Here is a 21,006-nt window from a genome sequence, read left to right as displayed (position 1 = left end):
GACATACGAGGTCGCCCAAAAAGCAACCCGTGTGGATCGCCATCTAATCAGGACTCTGGAAGCTGATGAGTCTGATTCCAGGTCGTCCCACCTCGCTGAACTTGAGAGACAACTCGGTGACTTGGCAAGACATCTGAACAGCATAAAAGTCCAAAAGAAACGAGCAGAAGTGCTGGAAATGCGGTAGTGACGGGCACCTGCGAAGGAGTTGTCCGGCTCGACAAACTACGCGAGGGAAGGAAATCACCACCACCAGAGCTCTGCAGATTTCCTGTACTAGTAGTGGCAGCAATGGACTTTTCATTTACGCACATGTAAATAGGAATCCCTGCAAACTAATTGTCGACACTGGAGCCAATGTGACAATCATTAGGACAGTTATGGTTCGTGAATTTGGGTTGAAACTGTTGCGGACATCGCCACGCGTAAGTCTCCAGACTGTGACAGGTGACAAAATCGAGATTGAAGGTAAAGTGGACTTGGAAATAGTGTTTGGGAATGCCACCTACCGCCATACGGCATTCGTTGCTGATATCACGGACCCCTTCATTTTCGGATTGGACTTTTTTGAAGAAATATGACTTCACCCTTGACTTCAAGACTAATGAACTGCACCCGATGAGAAAAGACATAGCTATCTTCAACGCAGAAAGTGATGTAAAATCCGTTCATCAAATAAGCCCAAACAGATTTATCGATTCCCTGAAGGTGAGAATCATTAATACCTGGCTCCATAGACGAAAGCAATAGTTTTCGATTTGGCCTCATCGAATATCCTAACGTAAGCAATAACCCAAAAGGAGTGCTGGTAGCATCTACGCTTGTGAACCTTTCTAAGGATGTAATTCCTGTGAGAATCGCCAACGTGAGTGAAAGGCCAAGGAATATCCGGAAAGGTGAAGTGTTGGCAACTTGTACTCCAGTAAACTGCATCATTAGAATAATCAATTGCCCCGAGACTGTGTCTTCTTAGTCCTTGACATCAAAGTTAATTGGGAGTGCGCCATTATCGAAAGATCAAAGAACAGCTGCGGAACAATTGGTGGACGACTTCAAGCATCTGTTTTCATCTATATCGGAAGATGTTGGCCGAACGAATTTAACGCAGCATAGGATGTACACTGGAGAACACCCCCCTATTAAGCAGCATCCAAGACGACTACCATTCGCCAAGAAGGAAGTGGTTGAGACCCACCTAAAAGAGATTCAGGAGAGGGACGTCATCGAACCCTCATACAGTCCTTAGGTTTCTCCCATCGTCTTGGTCCGAAAGAAAGAAGGCTCCACCAGATTTTGTGTCGATTACCGACGGCTAAATGAAATCACCAAGAAAGACAGTTACCCTCTTTCACAGATAGACGACACCTTGGACACTCTTTCCGGACACAAGTGGTTTTCGACCCTGGACTTGGAGAGCGGCTACTGGCAGGTAGAGATACACCCTGATGACCGAGAGCAGACGGCGTTTACAACTGGACAAGGCTTATGGCAGTTTAAAGTGATGCCCTTCGGCCTCTGCAGTGCACCAGCTATGTTCGAGCGTCTTATGGAGACAGTGTTAAGAGGACTCTCCGATGAATCCTGTCTGGTCTGCTTAGACAATATCATCATCGTGGGACGCAGTTCCGAAGAACATCTGGCTAATCTTAGGAAAGTGCTGCAACAGCTTAAGGAAGCCAATCTGAAGTTAAGCCCGTCCAAATGTAATTTGTTCCGCCGAGAAGTGAACTACCTTGGTCACATCATCTCTTCTGAGGGTGTACGAACTGATCCAGAAAAGGTATCTGCGGTCAAGAGTTGGAGTCGTCCCGAAAACGTCCATCAGCTGCAAAGTTTCTTTTAATAGGCAATTTACTCAAAATTTGAGCTTAAAAAATTAATTAGAAAAAACTAATTCGAATTTATAAAAAATAAATAAAGCCCCAGGTGCACACCCCCGGGGCTCGAAGTAGTTTTGTACAAAATTTCAAGGCTGTAGGTGCTATGGGGTGTCCTAGACGCAGGCCCGCCATGAACTTTCTTTGAAACTTTACTTTTATTTACTATGAGGAGACAATCGTTTATCATATGGCACTGAAACAAATATTAGTATTTTCAAAGGACGTTGAAATCACGCAATTTGCCGCAATTAAATTGAAAATTTTGTTAAATCCCGATCTATGTTTTGCATATCCAAGCACTGGTACAAACTCTTAATTATTATTAATTTTTTTTAGCATTGAAGCAGTAAATCTTATGGTGCTGAAACAGATATTCATCATTTAAAAAAAAGTTTCAATTTCAATGTAATTTGTCGCCCCTAAAATCTGCTAACCTAGGCTGCCGCCAAGGTCACCTTCCTCAAGAGCCGTGCCTGCTTAATGTTTATTAAGATTTAAGATGCTTTTTCTTCTGTCATATAAAATTCATACTCTTTCCCTATGACTAAACTTAATTTGTAGGTTCGTCAAACTGGAATAAGTGTTTCTGTCAAATACTCTTTTTTTTTTTTTTAATATTAATTGTAGCCTATTTTACCAACACTAAGTACTAAGAAGAAAGTTTTTTTTTCCCCAAAAAAAGGAAAGTATGTAATTTTTTAAAACGTTTACCTTGAACGGTAATAAGTGACCAAAAAATAATTTTTTTCTGTCCAAAAAAGTGTATGAGATTTCCACCCCCCCTCCCTCTTTATATTAAGCTTGAGTAATTGGAGAACATTTAAAATTTCCTCCCTCCTTAAATATATCACAAGGCAAGGTTGAAGCTGAGAAACCGGGGAAGGACAGTTTCGTGTTGACAAAAAGCTGTCGCATGACTGTGCCTGTCACATTTGCAACTGATGGGCATCATTTAGTAATTTGTTTTGTAATTATATTTTACTTAATAGTTATAGGTATAATATTTCGGTTTTTTAACTAGATGCTTTAATCTATTAACTAGTGACATTGTTAAATGCTTTTCTGAAATACTAAACAATAGACTAGTAGATATAATGCATGATATTACTCTTACAAAGTCAGCAAAAATTGAAAAGTTTGCGTAAAAAATGCTTTAGATATTTACCCATAATCTAAATAGTATGTACTTTATTATTGGATAATCCTATGATATAATATTTGTTCATATCAGTTGGTTATTATAAACATTAACTTAACTGTAGATCAGTTAAGTAAAATCTTAACTGATGATGTGTATTGATAAAAACACAGTAAGCTGAAAATGTTGAAAAAACTAAGAGTAGTTAAGTGTATGGAGAATTACATGATGTTGTATGCAGTAATCGTGCATTTAAATGCTAAAACTCAACATATACTGTTTGACTATCGATTACACGGAAAGACTAATATCCGGTTTAGAGGCGGAAATGGACGTATCTATTAATTTATAGGGATGTTAGTTGGTTTTTTACAGATGTGCACTTTTGCCTCTCTATTATTTAGCCTTAGTTTTGTAAAAATGAAAATTTGCTCTCAGCAACATTTTTTTAATCTAAAGTATATTCGATCTATATTCTCACGGCAAAAATTTATTGATTTATTTATTTACAACAAAGTTTTGAGCTTACCATTTTGCTTTTACGTTCCTGATCGAAATGAAAATATTTTCTTTTCTTTTTGTTGTTTCCATGGTAACTATTTTTGGTTTTCCTTATTTTAATTTAGAGAATGCAATAAATGAATGAGGCACTAGTAACATTATAAAACGCGTGCATCAAAATCCCATCCTTCTTTTCCCTTCTCCCCTGCTAGATTCATTCGGATGGAATCGTCTTTACTTGGCACATTGCCAAATTACATACAATCCGCGGTCAAACAGTAGAGCAGCCAAAGTTTTGGCCATCTTCAATATTTGGCGCTTCGGTTGAATTGCGCTTCGTGCCATCTCTACTTCAAACTCTCTTTTTTAAGAAGAAAAAATATATCTAGATATGAAAAGTTTAGACCATTTGCTATTAAAAAATAAACAGGACCTAAAAAAATTGTTCTTTCAGAAGTGCTTCACTGACATGAATCTTGAAGAAAAAATCAAGATTTCCCGAGACGATATTTTTTTGGAGATGTTTTTATAGAAGTGTGAAATATCTTTCTTTTCTTTTAATTACATCGCTGTTGCATTGTTTTTGATCTTGCTATAGGAAAATTGAATATATAAGGATGACCTAGCATAATTTAGTTTTTTTTTTGTAAAAACATTTTCTACAGTAAAAAGTTGGTGACCATATCCTTATCCCCCTTCCCAAAAAAAAAAAAAAAAAGAAAAATAGTGAGCTTGTATGACCCTATGAGAAATTGAAATTACAGTATTTTTCTGTATGTAATCGGCGGCTGCGGCGTATAGGTGCTAAAATGCGGCCTGAAGAAAAAAAAAACCTTCGTATAATCCGCGGATAATACGATGCAAAAAATGAAGTTTTGATGTAATATACAAATTTAGCAACTAAACTAAAAACGTGAAGAAGTAATAACTTCTGAGGTATATTCAATGTTAAAAAACAAAATAATCCAAAAAATAAAGTTTTCTTCTTGAAATTTTCATTATAGTTCGCTAATTACTTGAAGACAAAGAGTAAAATTAGGAGCAAACGGTCTAATAATCTTGTGCAGAAGACTTCGTTTTTTACTGTATGTTGCTTATTTTACGTAACCTGAATCGCGTAAGAACATTCAAGCTATGTAAATTAACCAACATACAGGTAGGGTTCACGATCTCTAATGGCGAATCCTACTGGAAATATTGAGGTTTAATGCGTTGGTGTTGAGGAAAAGAAAAAAATGCACAGATAATCCGTGGCAGCTTATAATCCGCACCTCAATAATTTCACACTTATTTAACAGATAATCCGCGGATTATATACAGGAAAATATAGTATGTAGCTATGACTATCACCTTATTTTATGTTCTTCATTTGTTCGTTGCATTGCAACACAGTAGAAAATTATGCTAATAGTTTTGCATTTTACAACGAACTTCAAGAGACCGCAAATTTTGTTCGTTATAACGGGAATTCTGTTGTAATAGAATTATAGCAACGTACTAGAAATGTAATCGGAACGAAAATTTTATTTCATTGAAAGGGAAACTTCGTTGTATTGGTATTCGTTGTAACAGGATTTCACTGTATTTACGTTTTCTAGTCATTCAAATTGCCTGAATTGCTTTGAGAATTGCCACTTCTGTAAATTTGAAAACAAATGCTGTTATAAATTTATGGAATGCAGAAGCTTTATAGTTTCTTTTGGTTTTACTTTCAGCACACGTTTTAATATAGAAGAACATTTGCCGAGCTTGCATCGGTGGAAAAAGTAAAAAATTGGAAAGGAACGATGGACGTGCACCCTGTAAGTTGAAGTACACTTGATGTGATAATTTTATTTTACGTGAAAAACCTATGTAAACTAAATATTTTAGGCTGTAATTCGGACATTGCAAAAGTATGTGAAATGTGATACTAAACAATTACAGTCGGACCTCGATATAAGGTCACCCCTCGGGAATTCACGAAACTGATCTTATAAGCTGGTTGACCTTATAACCGATTCATATATATTCATTGATAAATAAACATTTAATTCATTAAATCTCTTCAAAATTTAATACGTTCAAAACTATCAGTTAATTAGGTTATTATAGTTAAATTGATTTGAACCAATTTAAATTTTTGGATTTAATGAGAAATTTTGAAATTATTTTTAAAAACTTTCATTTAGAGTAAAGCTGCATTCAAATATCCCCAAGCAAACAACTGATGTGCAAATTACCTTACTTAAAATTGTCATTAATGCAGGACAAATGTGTGTGTTTTTTTAATTTAAACAAAATGGTTTCTAATTATTTTCTGAATTTCTTCAGCTTCTCATGACTGGTAAAAGAGTGCAATATGTACACGCTGAGTGCCCGCATTACTGCTTCATATTTTAGTATCACTGTCGTAATTCTCACTTGCTACTGCATTCTGTGCTCAACCTGCTACGTTAATAGGAAGAACGACTTTTCACTTTTTAAGGATCTTATATCGCGGTGAATTCTTGGAAGTGAATCTGTTAGGCACTGAAATCATTCAAAGAAATCTGACAAAAGTGACCTTATAAGCGATTAATGTATTATACCTTACCATGTATCCGATAACATACGACATAGAATTCCTATTCAGTTAGAAAAGTGACTTTATATGCGGGGTGACCTTATAAGCGGGTGATCCTACACTGTTAAAAAATTTCCTGAAAATAACGGATAAAGTACCGGCAGCAAAGTTGCCGTAAATATTACGTTTCCGTTAAATTATTTTCCGTGACTTAACAGAAGTTCCATTTCTCATTTCTCCGTTTAGTTCTGTTCTTCCATTTATAAATTTTCCGTGATTTAACAAAAATTCCATTTCTCTTCTTTCCGTTGATCTATTTTTCCGTTTTTAAATTTTCTGTGTCTTTACAGAACTTTCGGTTCTTGATTTTTCGTTGCGTATTTTTTCGTTTCTCATTTTCACATATTTCACTGAAATTTCATTCTTGTTTTTCTATCCTATGTTTAAAATGATATATAATAGAAAAATAGTTAACTATTCAAAAACTATTTTTTTTTAATTTGTATTTATTACTTAAATATATTTTAGGTGAAATTTTTGCTTGATAACTTACCTTTCAAGCATCTATCTCGAAATTTGCACCTTCAGATGAATAAAAATAATCGAAAAGTACCAACAAGGAAATTAGTGGATTTGAATGTAACACCAATTTTTGATGCTGATACTGTTCGATATTTCCTTCCACATCCCCTCGTACATATTCTGGCGTGGCATGAGAAAGCATACATGAAAAATAGAATTTTTTTTTTTTTTTTTGCAGAATGAATCAAATAAAATATCATTAAAAACCGGTTGACTTTATCATGGAATAATATACCTGATGGAGAGTACCGCATACCAATTTACTGTGTTTAAAAACAGAATCATTGACATAAGCGTGAAGAATTTTTTGCTCAGATGATGTATACCCCCCCCCCCCCCCCACGGTAATTTCCGAATTTTTCACTCATTGGAATAGCAACATAGATTTTTAGTGCATAATCATTTATACTTAGGCTAAACATATCAATCAGTTCGTTTTACCCGAAATGTTTTTACAAGAAACTTGCAATAATCTCAAATAAGTTGTTGGATGAGATTCTAAGGAAATAAATTAAATAATTTATATTTTTTATTATAAATGAAATCCCGAAAGGAGTAATGAATGTTTCCAGATTTCTAAGTAGTCAAGAAAACGTATTCTTGTCAAAATTGTAATTGTATTTTCAAAGATTAACAATCTGCTATGCCTTTTCGCAAAAATATAACAGCAAGGAATACTTTTATTTAGAGATTCAAAATGTTTACTTTCAATCTGTCAAAAAAAAAGAACTGAGTGATTTTTTCTGTCTTGCTCGCACACCACGATAATCTCCGGTTGATACGAAATGTTGGCCATTGAATGTTTTAATGACTTTCAAGAATACAACACGTTAGAGCAAAAACAGTAACTTTATAATAGTTCTATAAATTCTAAATCAGCTACCATCGGAATTCTATCAAATGCATATTAACAAGAAAAATACATTTGTATATTAACATGTACAAAGGTATTCAACAATACTTACATGTGACCAGCGGTGCTAAATTTAAGTGTCTCCATTGCATCTGTACACAAGTAATCCAATAGCCTTTATTTTAAATGGATAACACGACATCCTAAAACTATTCTCACCGCTAGAACACACAATATGACTAACGAATAGAATTGTTCGAAGTATTGAGCAAAATAATATACCGCAATAATATTCTAATACTGACTCAGTAAAACCCACATCAAATCACCAGGGCGATCAAAACACATCTGCCTGTCTGAAAATGGCGCAAACATTTTTCCAAACTAACAAAGCCCAAAGGCGTAAAAAAAACAATTTCGACATGCGAGTATATTACTTTCCAGACATGAAATAGCAAGCTATCTATTTTGTCTACGACATCTGAGTTGTTATTCTAAATAAGCTTTTAATTAACAAAATGTAACAGTGCGATTTAATAAGCACTATCAAAAAGCGATGTTTATCATAACTTGAAGGCTAATCAGAATACTAACAAAGTACAGCACAGCGGCAACCCTAGAAATGGAAAAATTCTGTTATCGTTACTTCCTTTCGTGATATTTCTGTTGTTGTAAGGAAAAAATACGTTTTGAAGCATTACGGAAATATTCTGTTAAAATCAGTCAGAAAACTAATTGAACTTTCAGGTTTTTTTAACAGTGTATATCGAGGTCTGACTGTAAATGAAACGTTCCATGCAATTGCAGAATATGGAAAGTGATAATGGCTCAGTATAATGGCTCTGGCACAAAAACTATTCTTGTACTATAAATGTATATGTTGTAATTCTATACCGTATATCCTCGCGCATTAGTCCGTCTCACATATATAAGTCGACCCCCCCCCCCCCCTATGTTTGAGAGAAAAATCGAAAACCTGCGTATAAGTCAAGACCTATTTTCGCAAAAAATCAGGAACGTTTTCTGCTAATTTTGAATACGTAAAAAGGAGGAAAATGAAATGCAATGAACATTTTTATGTTAAAAAACCTACGATTATTATTCTTAGGCACAAAAAGGGTTCGCTTCTGCAATCGCCTTTTTTTGTACAAGATTCGATTTTACTGTTACGCTTTTGGAGCTTCTTGCTTTTATTTTGAATCAATATCAGTAATATTCTGTGCTGTTGCCATATTATTCATTTTTTTTTTTTTTTTTAAATAGCATTGATTCGGGATTATCGAAAACATTTGCGTAAACTGCAATTCCTGCACTTTTCGCGTATTCGGCCATTTACTGTCAATATTTAGTCTTTATTTGACCCCCGAGCGCCCCCTGTTCCTGTCACCTGTGGTGATTTGCCCAGATGGGAACCTCCAAAATCTTTATTTGGATGCTTCGCTTGCCAAATCCATCTTTATCTTTACTAATAATAAAGCGGAAAGTCTCTCTGTCCGGAGGATGTCTGGATGTGTGTAGGATGTTTGTAGGATGTCTGGATCTCTGTGACGCGCATAGCGCTTAGACAGTTCGGCTGATTTTCATGAAATTTGGCACAAAGTTATTTTGTAGCATGGGGGTGTGCACCTCGAAGCGGTTTTTCGAAAATTCGATGTGGTTCTTTTTCTATTCCAATTTTAAGAACAAAATTATCGTAAGATGGACGAGTAAATTACGAAATTATCATAACGTGGAACCGTAACATGGGAACAAGCCAATTGGCGAGGAAATTCGCCATTCATTATTTGCAAATTTCCAGGCGAACCAAAAGACCTTTTAATTTTTCTCTTACGGGCAAAGCCGTGCGGGTATCACTAGTTAACTCCATAAAACAAAAAGTCGAGAAAAGCGATGAAGAAGACATTATTATCCATAGGAGAAATAGGCCCACGTGTTACATTTTCTGCCATTGCTAGATCATAAATGTACTGAACCAAAAGTTTAATATAAATTCACATTCTAAGCATTGATTAAGTGCCATTAAAGCAGAAATGAGGATTTTTTTTTAAAGTGGAGTTAATCGATTAGCAAATAAGGCATCTATTTGACAGTATGACCATATAGCAGGATGTGTAGGCATTTACTTCTATAGCATCAGCTTAAAAGGGTTGGACTAAAATTGGGGAAATGTCCCCGTCTTTGGATCTTTTTTTCCAAGCATTGTTTGGAAAAATATTTCGGAAGTTCTGCCCCGGACGTATGCGTCGTCTCTCTAACTTTTAACCTCATTTCTCGGCTTATACGCGAGTATATACGGAGTCATTTTTCAGCACCGTTAAATCACTTTTCAATTGTTCTTGATTAGCTGCCAATTCATTTTTCAATTGTTCTTGATTAGCCGCCAATTGATTTTTCAATTGTTCTTGATTTGCAGTCAAATCACTTTTTAATTGGTCTTGATTAGCCGCCATATCATTTTTTAATTGTTCTTGATTAGCCGCTATATCAATTTTTAATTGTTCTTGATTAGCCGCCAGTTCATTTTTCAATTGTTCTTGATTAGCTGCCAATTCATTTTTCAATTGTTCTTGATTAGCCGCCAATTGATTTTTCAATTGTTCTTGATTTGCAGTCAAATCACTTTTTAATTGGTCTTGATAAGCCGCCATATAATTTTTTAATTGTTCTTGATTAGCCGCCATATCACTCTTCACAGAGTTGATTGCGTCAAGAAGTTATTTTGGGCCGTGGCTATTTATAAATCTCGAAAGAGAAGTTTCCACAAAATTCGAAATGTTTCTCGATTTTCTTTTTCATTTCCAAATCTTAATCAAGGAAAAGTAGGGGGTCCGTATACTTCAGTCGAATGTTAAGGGGGTTGTATGTAAATTACAAGAAACTAGTTACAGGTAACGTTACTACAATAAGATAAGATGAAAGATAATGGAATTAACGCCCAATTAATCATAAAAATAATTACTATTTGCAGAATTTGTAACATTATATAAATGTTCAAACCTTCTCACTCACTTATAATTTGGGAAATTTAGTACAAAAACGAACTTTAAAGTCGAAGAATCATCCGACACACGTGGCAGGGTTGTCGAAATATTTTCCCGAACAAAACTTAAAAAGGACACTCAAATACGACCAATTTCATATTTAATTCCAACTTAAAACTAGAGAAATAAAAACCAATGCATTCTAATGCTACTTTGCGTGAAATGCCGGTAATTAAAACCATTAGAGTGTAAAAGTGATTATATGCGAAATTGCGAGAAATGCAGAATAATCTGATGCACGAATTTTGGTAGTTGATAGTGGAGCTTAGGGATTGTTAAACAAATGACTAATAAAGCTGCAACATCTGAAAAGTAAATTTCTATTGATAATAAATCAATACAATGAAACCTGAGTAAGTTGGCCACTTGCGGTGCACTACTTCAGTGGTCAACTTAAACAGGTGGTCAACTTACATAGGTTAATTTACATGATAAGGGCTAACTCCGTGCCTGAAAAAAGTGGTCAACTTACAAGGGTGGTCAACTTCACAGGTTTTACTGTACAAAAGCAATAATTGGATGGCCTCAGTTGCCAAACCGATTAACTCCATATTTCAAAAAAAAAAAAAAAAAACTCATTTCTACTTTAATAGTGCTTAATCAATGCTTAGAATGTGAATTTATATTCAAGTTTTCGTTCAGTACATTTCTGTTCCTCACTCCTATGGATAACACTATCTTTTTTCATCACTTTTCTCGACTTTTTGTTTCATGGAGTTTGACAAGTGAAGCATCCAATTAACAACTATCGTAATATAAAAACAAAATCTTTACAAAAAAAAAATAAATAAATAAATAAAATAAAATAAAAATAATTAATTTGAATTTTGACATCTTGAATTCAAATTATGTTTTTCGCTATCACAAGTGTGTGTATGTAGGCGGGTGTGTTTGTGTGCGGGGGTATGTGTTTGTGTGTAGGGGGTATGTGTATGTGTGTAGGCATGTGTGTTTGCGTCTGTGTGCAGGCATAAATGCCTGGGGTAGTTGTGTGTATGTGTGGGTGTCTGTATGTATGCGTTTGTGTATGTGTTTGTATGTGTGTATGTGTGTGTAGGTGTATGTGTGTGTTTGTGTGTGTGTGTGTGTGCGCGCGCGCGTGCGTGTGTAGGTGCGTGTATGTATGTGCGTGTGTGTAGGACATGGATGCAACCTGGGAGACGGCTTTCGCAATAGGAGCAGCATCGTGAGGAGCCGGTCGACGGTGATGGTGCGCAGGGTGGCGGTGGGAAAAATCAAAGGAACGTCAAAAACAGTCAAGTGAGAACAATAAGCAAACGTGATTGCTCAAAAAAAAATTAAAAATATTAATTTGAATTTTTGGCATCTTCAATTCAAATTATGTTTTTCGCAATCACGAGCGTGTGTGTTTGTGTAAGCGCATGTGTGTGAGTGCGCGTGTGTGTATGTATGCATATGTGTGCGTGTTGTGTATGCAGTGCTGTGTGTGTACGCGCGCGTGTGTGTAGGCGTTTGTGTGTGTGTGTGTGTATATAGGCAAATGTGTTTGTGTCTGTGTGGAGGCATGAGTGTGTGTATGTGTGTGTGTGTTTGTGCGCAGGCATGAGTGTGTAGAAGTGTGTGTGTATGCGTGTGTGCGTAGTATATTTACACCTCCGACCAGGAGAAGCGGATAGCTCAATACCGGGGGACAGTCGCGCCTGGAGGACAGTGGGCGGTGGTGCTGCAGAGGCCCTGGTCCAAGCTGAAAAAGCAACGGAACATCAAAAAATGTCAAATGAGAACAATAAGCAATCGTGATTGCTCAAAAAAAAAAAGCTTACACAAACGATTTCCTTTAATCCACTGTAAAAATTGTTTCATAAATGTTTCTCACCCTATTTTTTTTTTAGAAAGGTTATTGAGTACGGGTGTTATTTATTTATTTATTTATTTTTTCATTTTTTAAGCTGTTGGTGAATGTTGTAAAATGTTTAGGATTTTAAATGGTTGGCTTTTAATATCTTTTAATGTCTTGATATTCGTAAGCATTTCTGGACAGTTTTCTTCATATTTTAGGATACATTACAACTGAAAATACTAATTTGGGTTTTAGAAACAATTAATCGGCAAAAAATATCATTTTTCAGCGATCCATAAAACCGGGAAATTCAGGTGTCCGAGATAGCAATGGTCACCAACAACCAGGGATAGTTGGTTCTCTACTGTACTTAACATTGAGCTTTTTTTCTGTGTGAAAACATCTCATTACTTTTGGTTAATCATTATTTATCTATTGTGTATCGCATCATATTGTGGGAATAAAATAAATTAGGCCTACTTACTCTTTTCAGGATATTGACGAACCTAAGGCCAAAAGGGAGACGAGGAAGGCCAAAGGGTACAGCCAATGAAACAAAACAGGTGCCTTAACTCATAATGTGATCTAGAAGAACTTCTTCGCTATTGAAATACGGTATCTTACGTAATTTCTGTTTTAGGCAAGCCGTTGTTCATCTGCTTCTTCTGGAAAGCGCAGACGCGGAAGACCTAAGATAGGCGTAAGTTTCTCTAAAATTTCTCAAATGTAAATCTAGAATTATTCATTTCTATTCCAAAATTTTAATTATTCATGTGTTATCATCTGTCACACATGGTAAAATTTCCGAAATATTTTCCCGAACAAAAATTGAGAAAGACTCAACTTTTTCTCTATTTTATTCTAACGTTCAACTAAAGAAATAAATTATTCTTACCTTAAGTTTGATTGTTTTGTGTTTTATTTTAACAGTTCATTTATTTTTTGTTAAAAACTTTTTTAAGTTATTGTAATTGGTTTTTCTTTTTTGGTGGGGAATGTACTAAATATTTAGCTTAATCAGCTTTTAATTCTTCAATTTTCCATTTGTAATTGTGTGTTTTTCCATTTAATACCTTAGTCAGCTTCCCATACATAAACTGGTATTTTTTTCGTAACTAATGTTTTTGAATAATAAAGACGCCTCAATAAAAAAAAAAAAAAAAAAAAAAAAAAGCTAAAAGACTGCGGTAAAGCTGCATAAAATGCACTTTAAGGGGAAAAGGCTAAAAATGATTAAGCAGTTGTTCATATCAGAGCATTAAATTGGTCAGTACAAGTCAGTATTCTTCATCTTGATCAGTATTTGTCAGTTTTTTTCTAAATTTAATCAGTAATGTCAGTATTTTTTCCAAATTTTCCCAAGAATTAATTTAAAGAAAAACATCTGCAGTGGTATTTTCCCTGTTTTTCTTATAAACTTTATAAAATTTCAAGTAAGTGAGACATTGCCAATACTGCAACCTAATTTTGCCAACATGGTAAAGTTTGCATTATTTTATGAAATAATTTGCTGTTAGCTTCTTTTTACTCTACTTTCTACAAATATTTTAAAGATAACTAAGTTAATGAATACTGCAAAATAAAAATTTTGAAAGTAAGGTACTGGGATGAGTAAATGTGTGTCTAATGGTCTGTCTGATCGCCTATCTCCCCCCTCCCCCTTTCCATTGAAAAAACCTTTCTTGCTAAAAAAAAATGTTGGTGATGGTGCATCATTCCCTTTTTCCCCCCAATGGTTCAAAAATAAAACATAAGTACCTATGTGAAAAATTGAAAGAAAGATATAAAACTGGATCTAACAGTTAGATTTGTTTTGCACAAACTTATTTAAAGATAGCTTGACATATGAAAAACATTTCTCAAATTTGGCCTATTTTAATGGTATTTTAAGAAATTTTAAATGTTTTAGCATAAAAATATAAATGCTGATTTAAATTCTTTATTTAAGAAATTAACCATGCTAAAAGTAATTATTTGTTGCAAATATTTACAGGGAGTAGGCGTATGTTTTTTTCTTTTTGTTTTAACAAATGATGATTGATATGTGTCTTTATTTCCGCAATAAATGTTTAAATTGCTATGAAATTCAGTTTTGGTTTTAGCAAATGATTAAAAAGGATAATCAAGAATTCTGTTGGAAAAATATTTAATAAATTTTCAGGAGAATGAATTTTATTTTAAATTTATCTGATTAAAATTGCTTCTAATACCTACAAAATAAAACATAAATAAAATTACACGAGCAAATTGCTTTATTTTATTTTATTTTATTTATTGTTAATTTTAAGAAACCATTCTTTCTCCCACTATACTTTAAAGTTCATAATAGAATAAGTATTATGTTACACATCATATAGTACTTGACTCTATTAAAATAATCATTTATCACTGTATAAGATAATAGTGTTTTTTTTTTTAATGTATACAAAACCATTAATCATGCAGTACATAGTAAATAAGGGGTGCTTTCTCAAAAAATTGATTGATCAAGTGTAACAAAGGAAAAGAAGTGGATGAAAGCATTTTTTGTGTACTATTCTCAAAAAAGGCAAAATATACTTTTATGCTTCTTTTAAATATCTCTTAACTTTCATTGTGTTAATGCATTTATCATGATATAAGGAAATATGTCTTTTGAACATGAGATGTTCTCAGTTTTACTAAAAAATTGTCAGGTTTTCTTTTTAGGTTGTTTTGTTTCTCTCTCTCTCTCTTCACCATCTTCTTTTTCAAACATAAATGCTTAAAGCTTTTTGAAACATGTACAGTTATTTTCACGATAACAAATCTATACTACTTTTTTTAATTAAAAAAAACTGAACAGTGCTGAATGTACAATTAATAGATACTTTACCCTCTCTATCTTGTTCTTGATTTCAGAATTTTTTAAAGTAATTTTACTGTACTACGAACAACGTTGTTTGTCTTACTTAATTTTACTGTGGTTTTAAAAGAAAAAGCAATGTGGTTAATGATAAAAAACTTTTCTCAATAATTTATTAAAATTTTAAACATTTGAACACTCTTTTAAATTAATGTATTTTCCTGGTTGCAGTAAAAATTTATCATTCTTATGGTCAGGATCTGACAAACTCTGGGTGCCAGGCTGCCCCGGGCAACTAAAAACATACCCTAACAACCAGTTTTTTTTCAGAAACCATGTTGCACTTAATATTTCTTTAAACTGAGTAATAATTTGTCTGGCACCTAAAAAAAGTTTCCAACTCCTAACTTTTAAAAGTTTTTGTAGGTCTCTGCTCATCATCATATAGAAATTATGTAAACAGGGTTCGTACGCTCCTTCAAAACTCCTCTAATACTCCTTCATTCAGGAAATTTTTTTGAAGGGCCCTTCAAACTCCTTCATTTTGGTTTTAACTCCTTCAAAACTCCTTCTTTTTTAGTTCAAGACTACATACTTTTCCTCTATGACAGTAACTAAAAATACTTCGATTGACAACTTAACATTGTCACAAGAGCAAAGGCATAAGGACAATTTTGATGTAGTAATATCGTATATTTATTTTGTGCATAATAAAGATGGTATTTCTGAATTGATCATAGAGATTATATATCATAGACTTAGAGATTATAAGTGAAGTAAAACATGTTTAAATAGTGCTTGTTTTTCTTTCTTTTTTTTTAAGTTTTATGATTATTGCTTTTCGCTTTACCACACTCTCTGCAACAAAAGTAAGTTTGTCTAATTATTATTTAAATATTTAAAAATACATAAGTAGATGTACTATATTAAGTGATTGTGTTTAAAAAACAATTGTTTAGTAAATTGCTGTTATGATCATGTAAAAAGGGTCATCCACATCCACAAGTGATGTCATGCCTTGAGGGTGTTCATGAAAAGTGATTTCACACAATTTCATGAGGTTCATGAAATTGTGACAAGGGGAAGGGGAAAGGGGAACAAAAAGTGACATCATTATAAAAAATATGGCATGTGACAATAGGAGTAGTAGGGTGAAGTGTGACACTTTGTGACCAAAGGGGAAGTGAATGTGTTAAAAAAACAATTGTTTAGTAAATTGCTGTTATGATCATGTAAAAAGGGGTCATCCACATCCACAAGTGATGTCATGCCCTTGAGGGTGTTCATGAAAAGTGATTTCACACAATTTCATGAGGTTCATGAAATTGTGACAAGGGGAAGGGAAAGGGGAACAAAAAGTGACATCATTATAAAAAATATGGCATGTGACAATAGGAGTAGTAGGGTGAAGTGTGACACTTTGTGACAAAGGGGAAGTGAATGTGTTAAAAAAACAATTGTTTAGTAAATTGCTGTTATGATCATGTAAAAAGGGTCATCCACATCCACAAGTGATGTCATGCCTTGAGGGTGTTCATGAAAAGTGATTTCACACAATTTCATGAGGTTCATGAAATTGTGACAAGGGGAAGGGAAAGGGGAACAAAAAGTGACATCATTATAAAAAATATGGCATGTGACAATAGGAGTAGTAGGGTGAAGTGTGACACTTTTGTGACAAAGGGGAAGGGATCTGAATGTGTTAAAAAAGTGACATCATTTATAAGGACAGCCCATTAGTACTCCTTCAAAATCTCATTTTACTCCTTCAAAACTCCTTCATTTCATTTCTGAAATTGAGTATGAACCCTGGTAAACTAAACTTACAACTTTTAGTAAATTTTTTTTGATGGGTTACATTACAAATAAACCGTTGCCATATATTACAAATAAAATAAGCATGCATTTTACAATGCATAATATTGCTGGTTATTATTCAAAAGTTAGTCAGTCATTATTTTAAAAATTTTGTTTGTATTTAATGAGCATTTAATAAATTTTTGATCACTAAAATCAGTATTTTTAACCTTCCAAGCAGTTTTACCTTCTGATACATTTTCTTTAATTGAGTACATAAATGCAAGAGTAATCTTTGGAAATAGTAAAATAAATTGCTTTACATACTGAACAAAAGTAAAGTCTAATTATCATAGAAAAATTATTGTATTTTTAATACACTACAGTCCCATTGCTAACATCGATAATATTTTAAAATGTATTGGTGTGTATGATAAATACAAGAACACATTATATACTAACCTCTGTGTATATAAACTAGTTCAATTTATTTGCAGATTTACTAGACTATATATCAGTCCCCTCAGAGCAACAGTAAGATATCTAATCCCAGAAATATCACTAAGATATCTTACTGTTGCTCTGAGGGGATGATATGATCTGTTTTCACTAGCATAAGAGCATTGTCTGGATGTTTACCTTTAAATTTAAGCAACCATTAACTATACTTTACATTGTTATAATACTCTGCACTTTATCATCATTTAAAAAATTCTCTTAAATTTTTTTTTCTATTTTTGTCTGAAGTTGTAGGGTAAGCTGAAGATAATATCAATGCAATAAAGTATACATGACAACTATTTTGTTTAAAATTTTGAGATGAGGAAAATTTTCTTCTGTTTAAATTATTATCTTTATTTGCCTGCTTTTTAACTTTCATCGTAAATTCTTGCAGTATGTGTGAACTTAGTTTCTGTACATGCAAAAATATTAGTAATTAAAACAATCTTCTAAATGTGCTCTAGGTTTTACTAAAATATTTTTGAAACAAAAAATTAACAGGGTTAGGTGTACAATTTATTGCTTTTTTGCACTTTGTGTTTCCTGATATCAGAAATTTTCTTGAAATTGGTGAATGAAATACTGCTTTTAATCATTTAATAATATTTTGACCTTTTGCAAGATCTTTAAATTTGTTTTCCATGTATCGAAAAAGTTGTATATTCATTGTTCACTAAATATGTAAATTAAACACATCTTTCTGTAAAAATAACCAAATAAGCTTTATATTATGCTGCTGCACATAACAAATAAATACAAATACAAAAGTGACAACCAGCAACAGGCTCTGGGCCCAGCTAGACTGGTCCTAGTCAATTTACAATCCCCAGTGGAGATCAATGGCCCTCTTAAAATTTAGTTTTGTGAAGATGCTGATTTTATTACTTGATTTTCTGAAATACCGCTAACACGTTCCCTCTTTCTTTTCAGATGAAAAAAACAGTTTTGCTGCTAAAACAGGAAAACGTAAGTGTGCTCATTAAAAATATGGTAGAGTCATACTTGCTAACTCTACTGTTTTTTAACGGGAGACTCCCGTTTTTTGCTTCCAGCTCCTGATTTCCCGTTTTTTACGATTTTCTCCCGTTTTTGCAGTTTTTTCAGACAATCATCAAAAGGTTTCACTTACTTCTCAATAGATGGCGCCCTTTTCTAGTCTACCAATGTCAGGGAATAAGAATTTTTCCAATTAATAACTCATTTAGTAAAAATTAATTTTTTTGAAGCTTCCCACATTTGCATGTTCAACGTAGCACGTGCTTTGCCGGAAATTGCAGCAGATTTCCATCTTTTTGCATCTTGAAATTATTTCAATTATTTTTAATGTGTGAAGGTTATTTTAACATGTGTGGGTGTGTGTGTGTGTGCTACCCTATACCTACTTATTTTGTATTGTATTTTCATTATACATTGATTTCCTTTCTTTTTTTTTCGGATTTTAGTAATTAAATTTTGTAGTTACTTTTCTGGTAGAGACTAGAGAATGTACGAAACTTTAAGCAAATTCACTCCATGTTATTTAGTTTTTCCGTTGCAGTATATTTTTCTTGCTGCTACCAATTTTCTTATATCTGCAAAAAATTCCCATTTAACTTTAAGTATTCATGTTATTTAAAAGCATAATTTAATAATTCTGTCACGAGGATATGTCGATGGTGTGAATCACCTATATACCTCTAGTAAAATCTCCTGTTTTTTTTCCTTCGAAGGTTGGCAAGTATGTAGAGTGGTCGCCCCTTATATGAATCACGTTTGTTCTGAATGTTTTGATTCTATAAAACGGCTTATTCAGTAAAGCTGGATTTTGTTTTGTTTCTGACGATTTGATTCAATAAAGGGGTTGATTCAATTAACCGGTGTTCACTGTAGCTGCCAACTCTCTCGACTCGTCAGGGAGGATCCCAAACTTTGATTTCTTCTCTTGAACTCCCTAATAGAGTAAATATCTCCCGAAATTTCAACAAAACAACCAAAACTCCTACAAAAAGGGATTTTTCAGTGATTAGAACTTTCGAGAAAAATCTCTACTTTGAAACGCTCAGGATCGCAAAAGCGAGACATTTCACACACGAGTATGAGAGTCGTGTACTCCAATCTTTTTTGAAACATGCTCCTTTCATTTTCCTTCTTTTAAAATTTTTTTTATTTCTTAAAAAAATGCGGTTGTATAATACCGATTTTTCTCTGAATTATTACTTGCAGTAAGGAATATTTATCTTTATGTAAGAAATCAATCAAACTTATGTTTATTTTAACTTTTTTTGAAACCTAAACTTTGTTGTTAATATATGTATGTATGTATATATGTATGTATGTACAGGGGCGGACTGGCCAGGTCAGCTAGTTGGAGATCCCGGACTGGGCCAACTGCCGAGTGGGCCACTTCTAGCAATTTTTTTATTGAATTTAATACAACTAAATTCACCTCTAGCATCCTTTAAAGTGTTATAATATATTAAAAAAAAAAGCATGTAATTTGTTTACTCTATGTGAAAATAGCGTTTGGAAACAGATTTTTTTTTTCCATCCTAAGCAGGGACCAAAGTAAATATCAGAAGTTCAGAAGAAGCTTTCCTCTCTTATCAACTTTCTCTCTAGTTTTCAGAGCTTTGGGGGCCATGACTCCCACATTGAGAAAACGAAAAGAGGCCAGAGAAAATGGGGTCCGATACGGCATGAAAAAGGGCCCCGAACGAAAAAGGAGCGCTAAAAACTTATATTTGTACATCGATTAACAAAAATTAAATTTGCCTGCAGCATTAAACAAAGCGGCCCGGCCCTTCCAATGCGTGGGCCATGCTTTGGGGTGTTGATACAATGAGCAGGGGCATGCAAAAGGGGAGGGGGGAGGGACGCCTGTTGGCCCAGTTCCGAGCCTGAAGGGGACTTGATATTTTTTTAATGAGGGGTGAAATAAATGTAGGGACGTAGGGGTAAACAAGCTGGAAGGGGGTTGTGTAAAAGTCATTTGTAACGGGCACCAAAATATATCTGTGCACGCAGCTGGTAATTACTGATTGGGACAGATTCATTTAAATGCTACCAGTTGGCAAGATATTTCATTGTTCTATTGTAAATTTTCGCTATACGAGCATTATGATCTCAGAATCGCGTACGGGGAGAGCAAGTCTGGACTACGATCAGGGGCATGCACAGAAATTTTGGGGCCCCTCACAAGTGATTTTTCCCAGCCGCTCCATATTGTTTACCCTTGTATTTCACGCCTTGTTTAAAAAATATTGGGCCCCCCTTCAGGCTCGGGCCCGGGCCAACAGGTGTCCCTTCTCCCCCGCCCCCTGTGCACGCTCCTAAGGGGCGGATACACAAATAGTTTTTTTATGGGGCTAAAAAAATTGAAAAGCTCACCCCCCCCCTTCCCTATTACAATTTCTCATAGTGAAGTTTTCATGACTTTATTTTCAAATGTGTTTGATATTTTTTTAAACTTTTTTTTTCTTCAGGGTCCTTTAAGACTAATTAAAATAATTTTAGGTACATAAATACTATGTACTTTTCTGTTTTTGAATGTGGAAGTAAATTATT

This window comes from Uloborus diversus, unplaced genomic scaffold (genome assembly GCF_026930045.1).
Source record: "Uloborus diversus isolate 005 unplaced genomic scaffold, Udiv.v.3.1 scaffold_12, whole genome shotgun sequence".
Lineage (NCBI taxonomy): Eukaryota > Metazoa > Arthropoda > Arachnida > Araneae > Uloboridae > Uloborus > Uloborus diversus.
The sequence above is the reverse complement of the archived record's forward strand: the minus strand, read 5'-3'. Positions refer to the sequence as shown.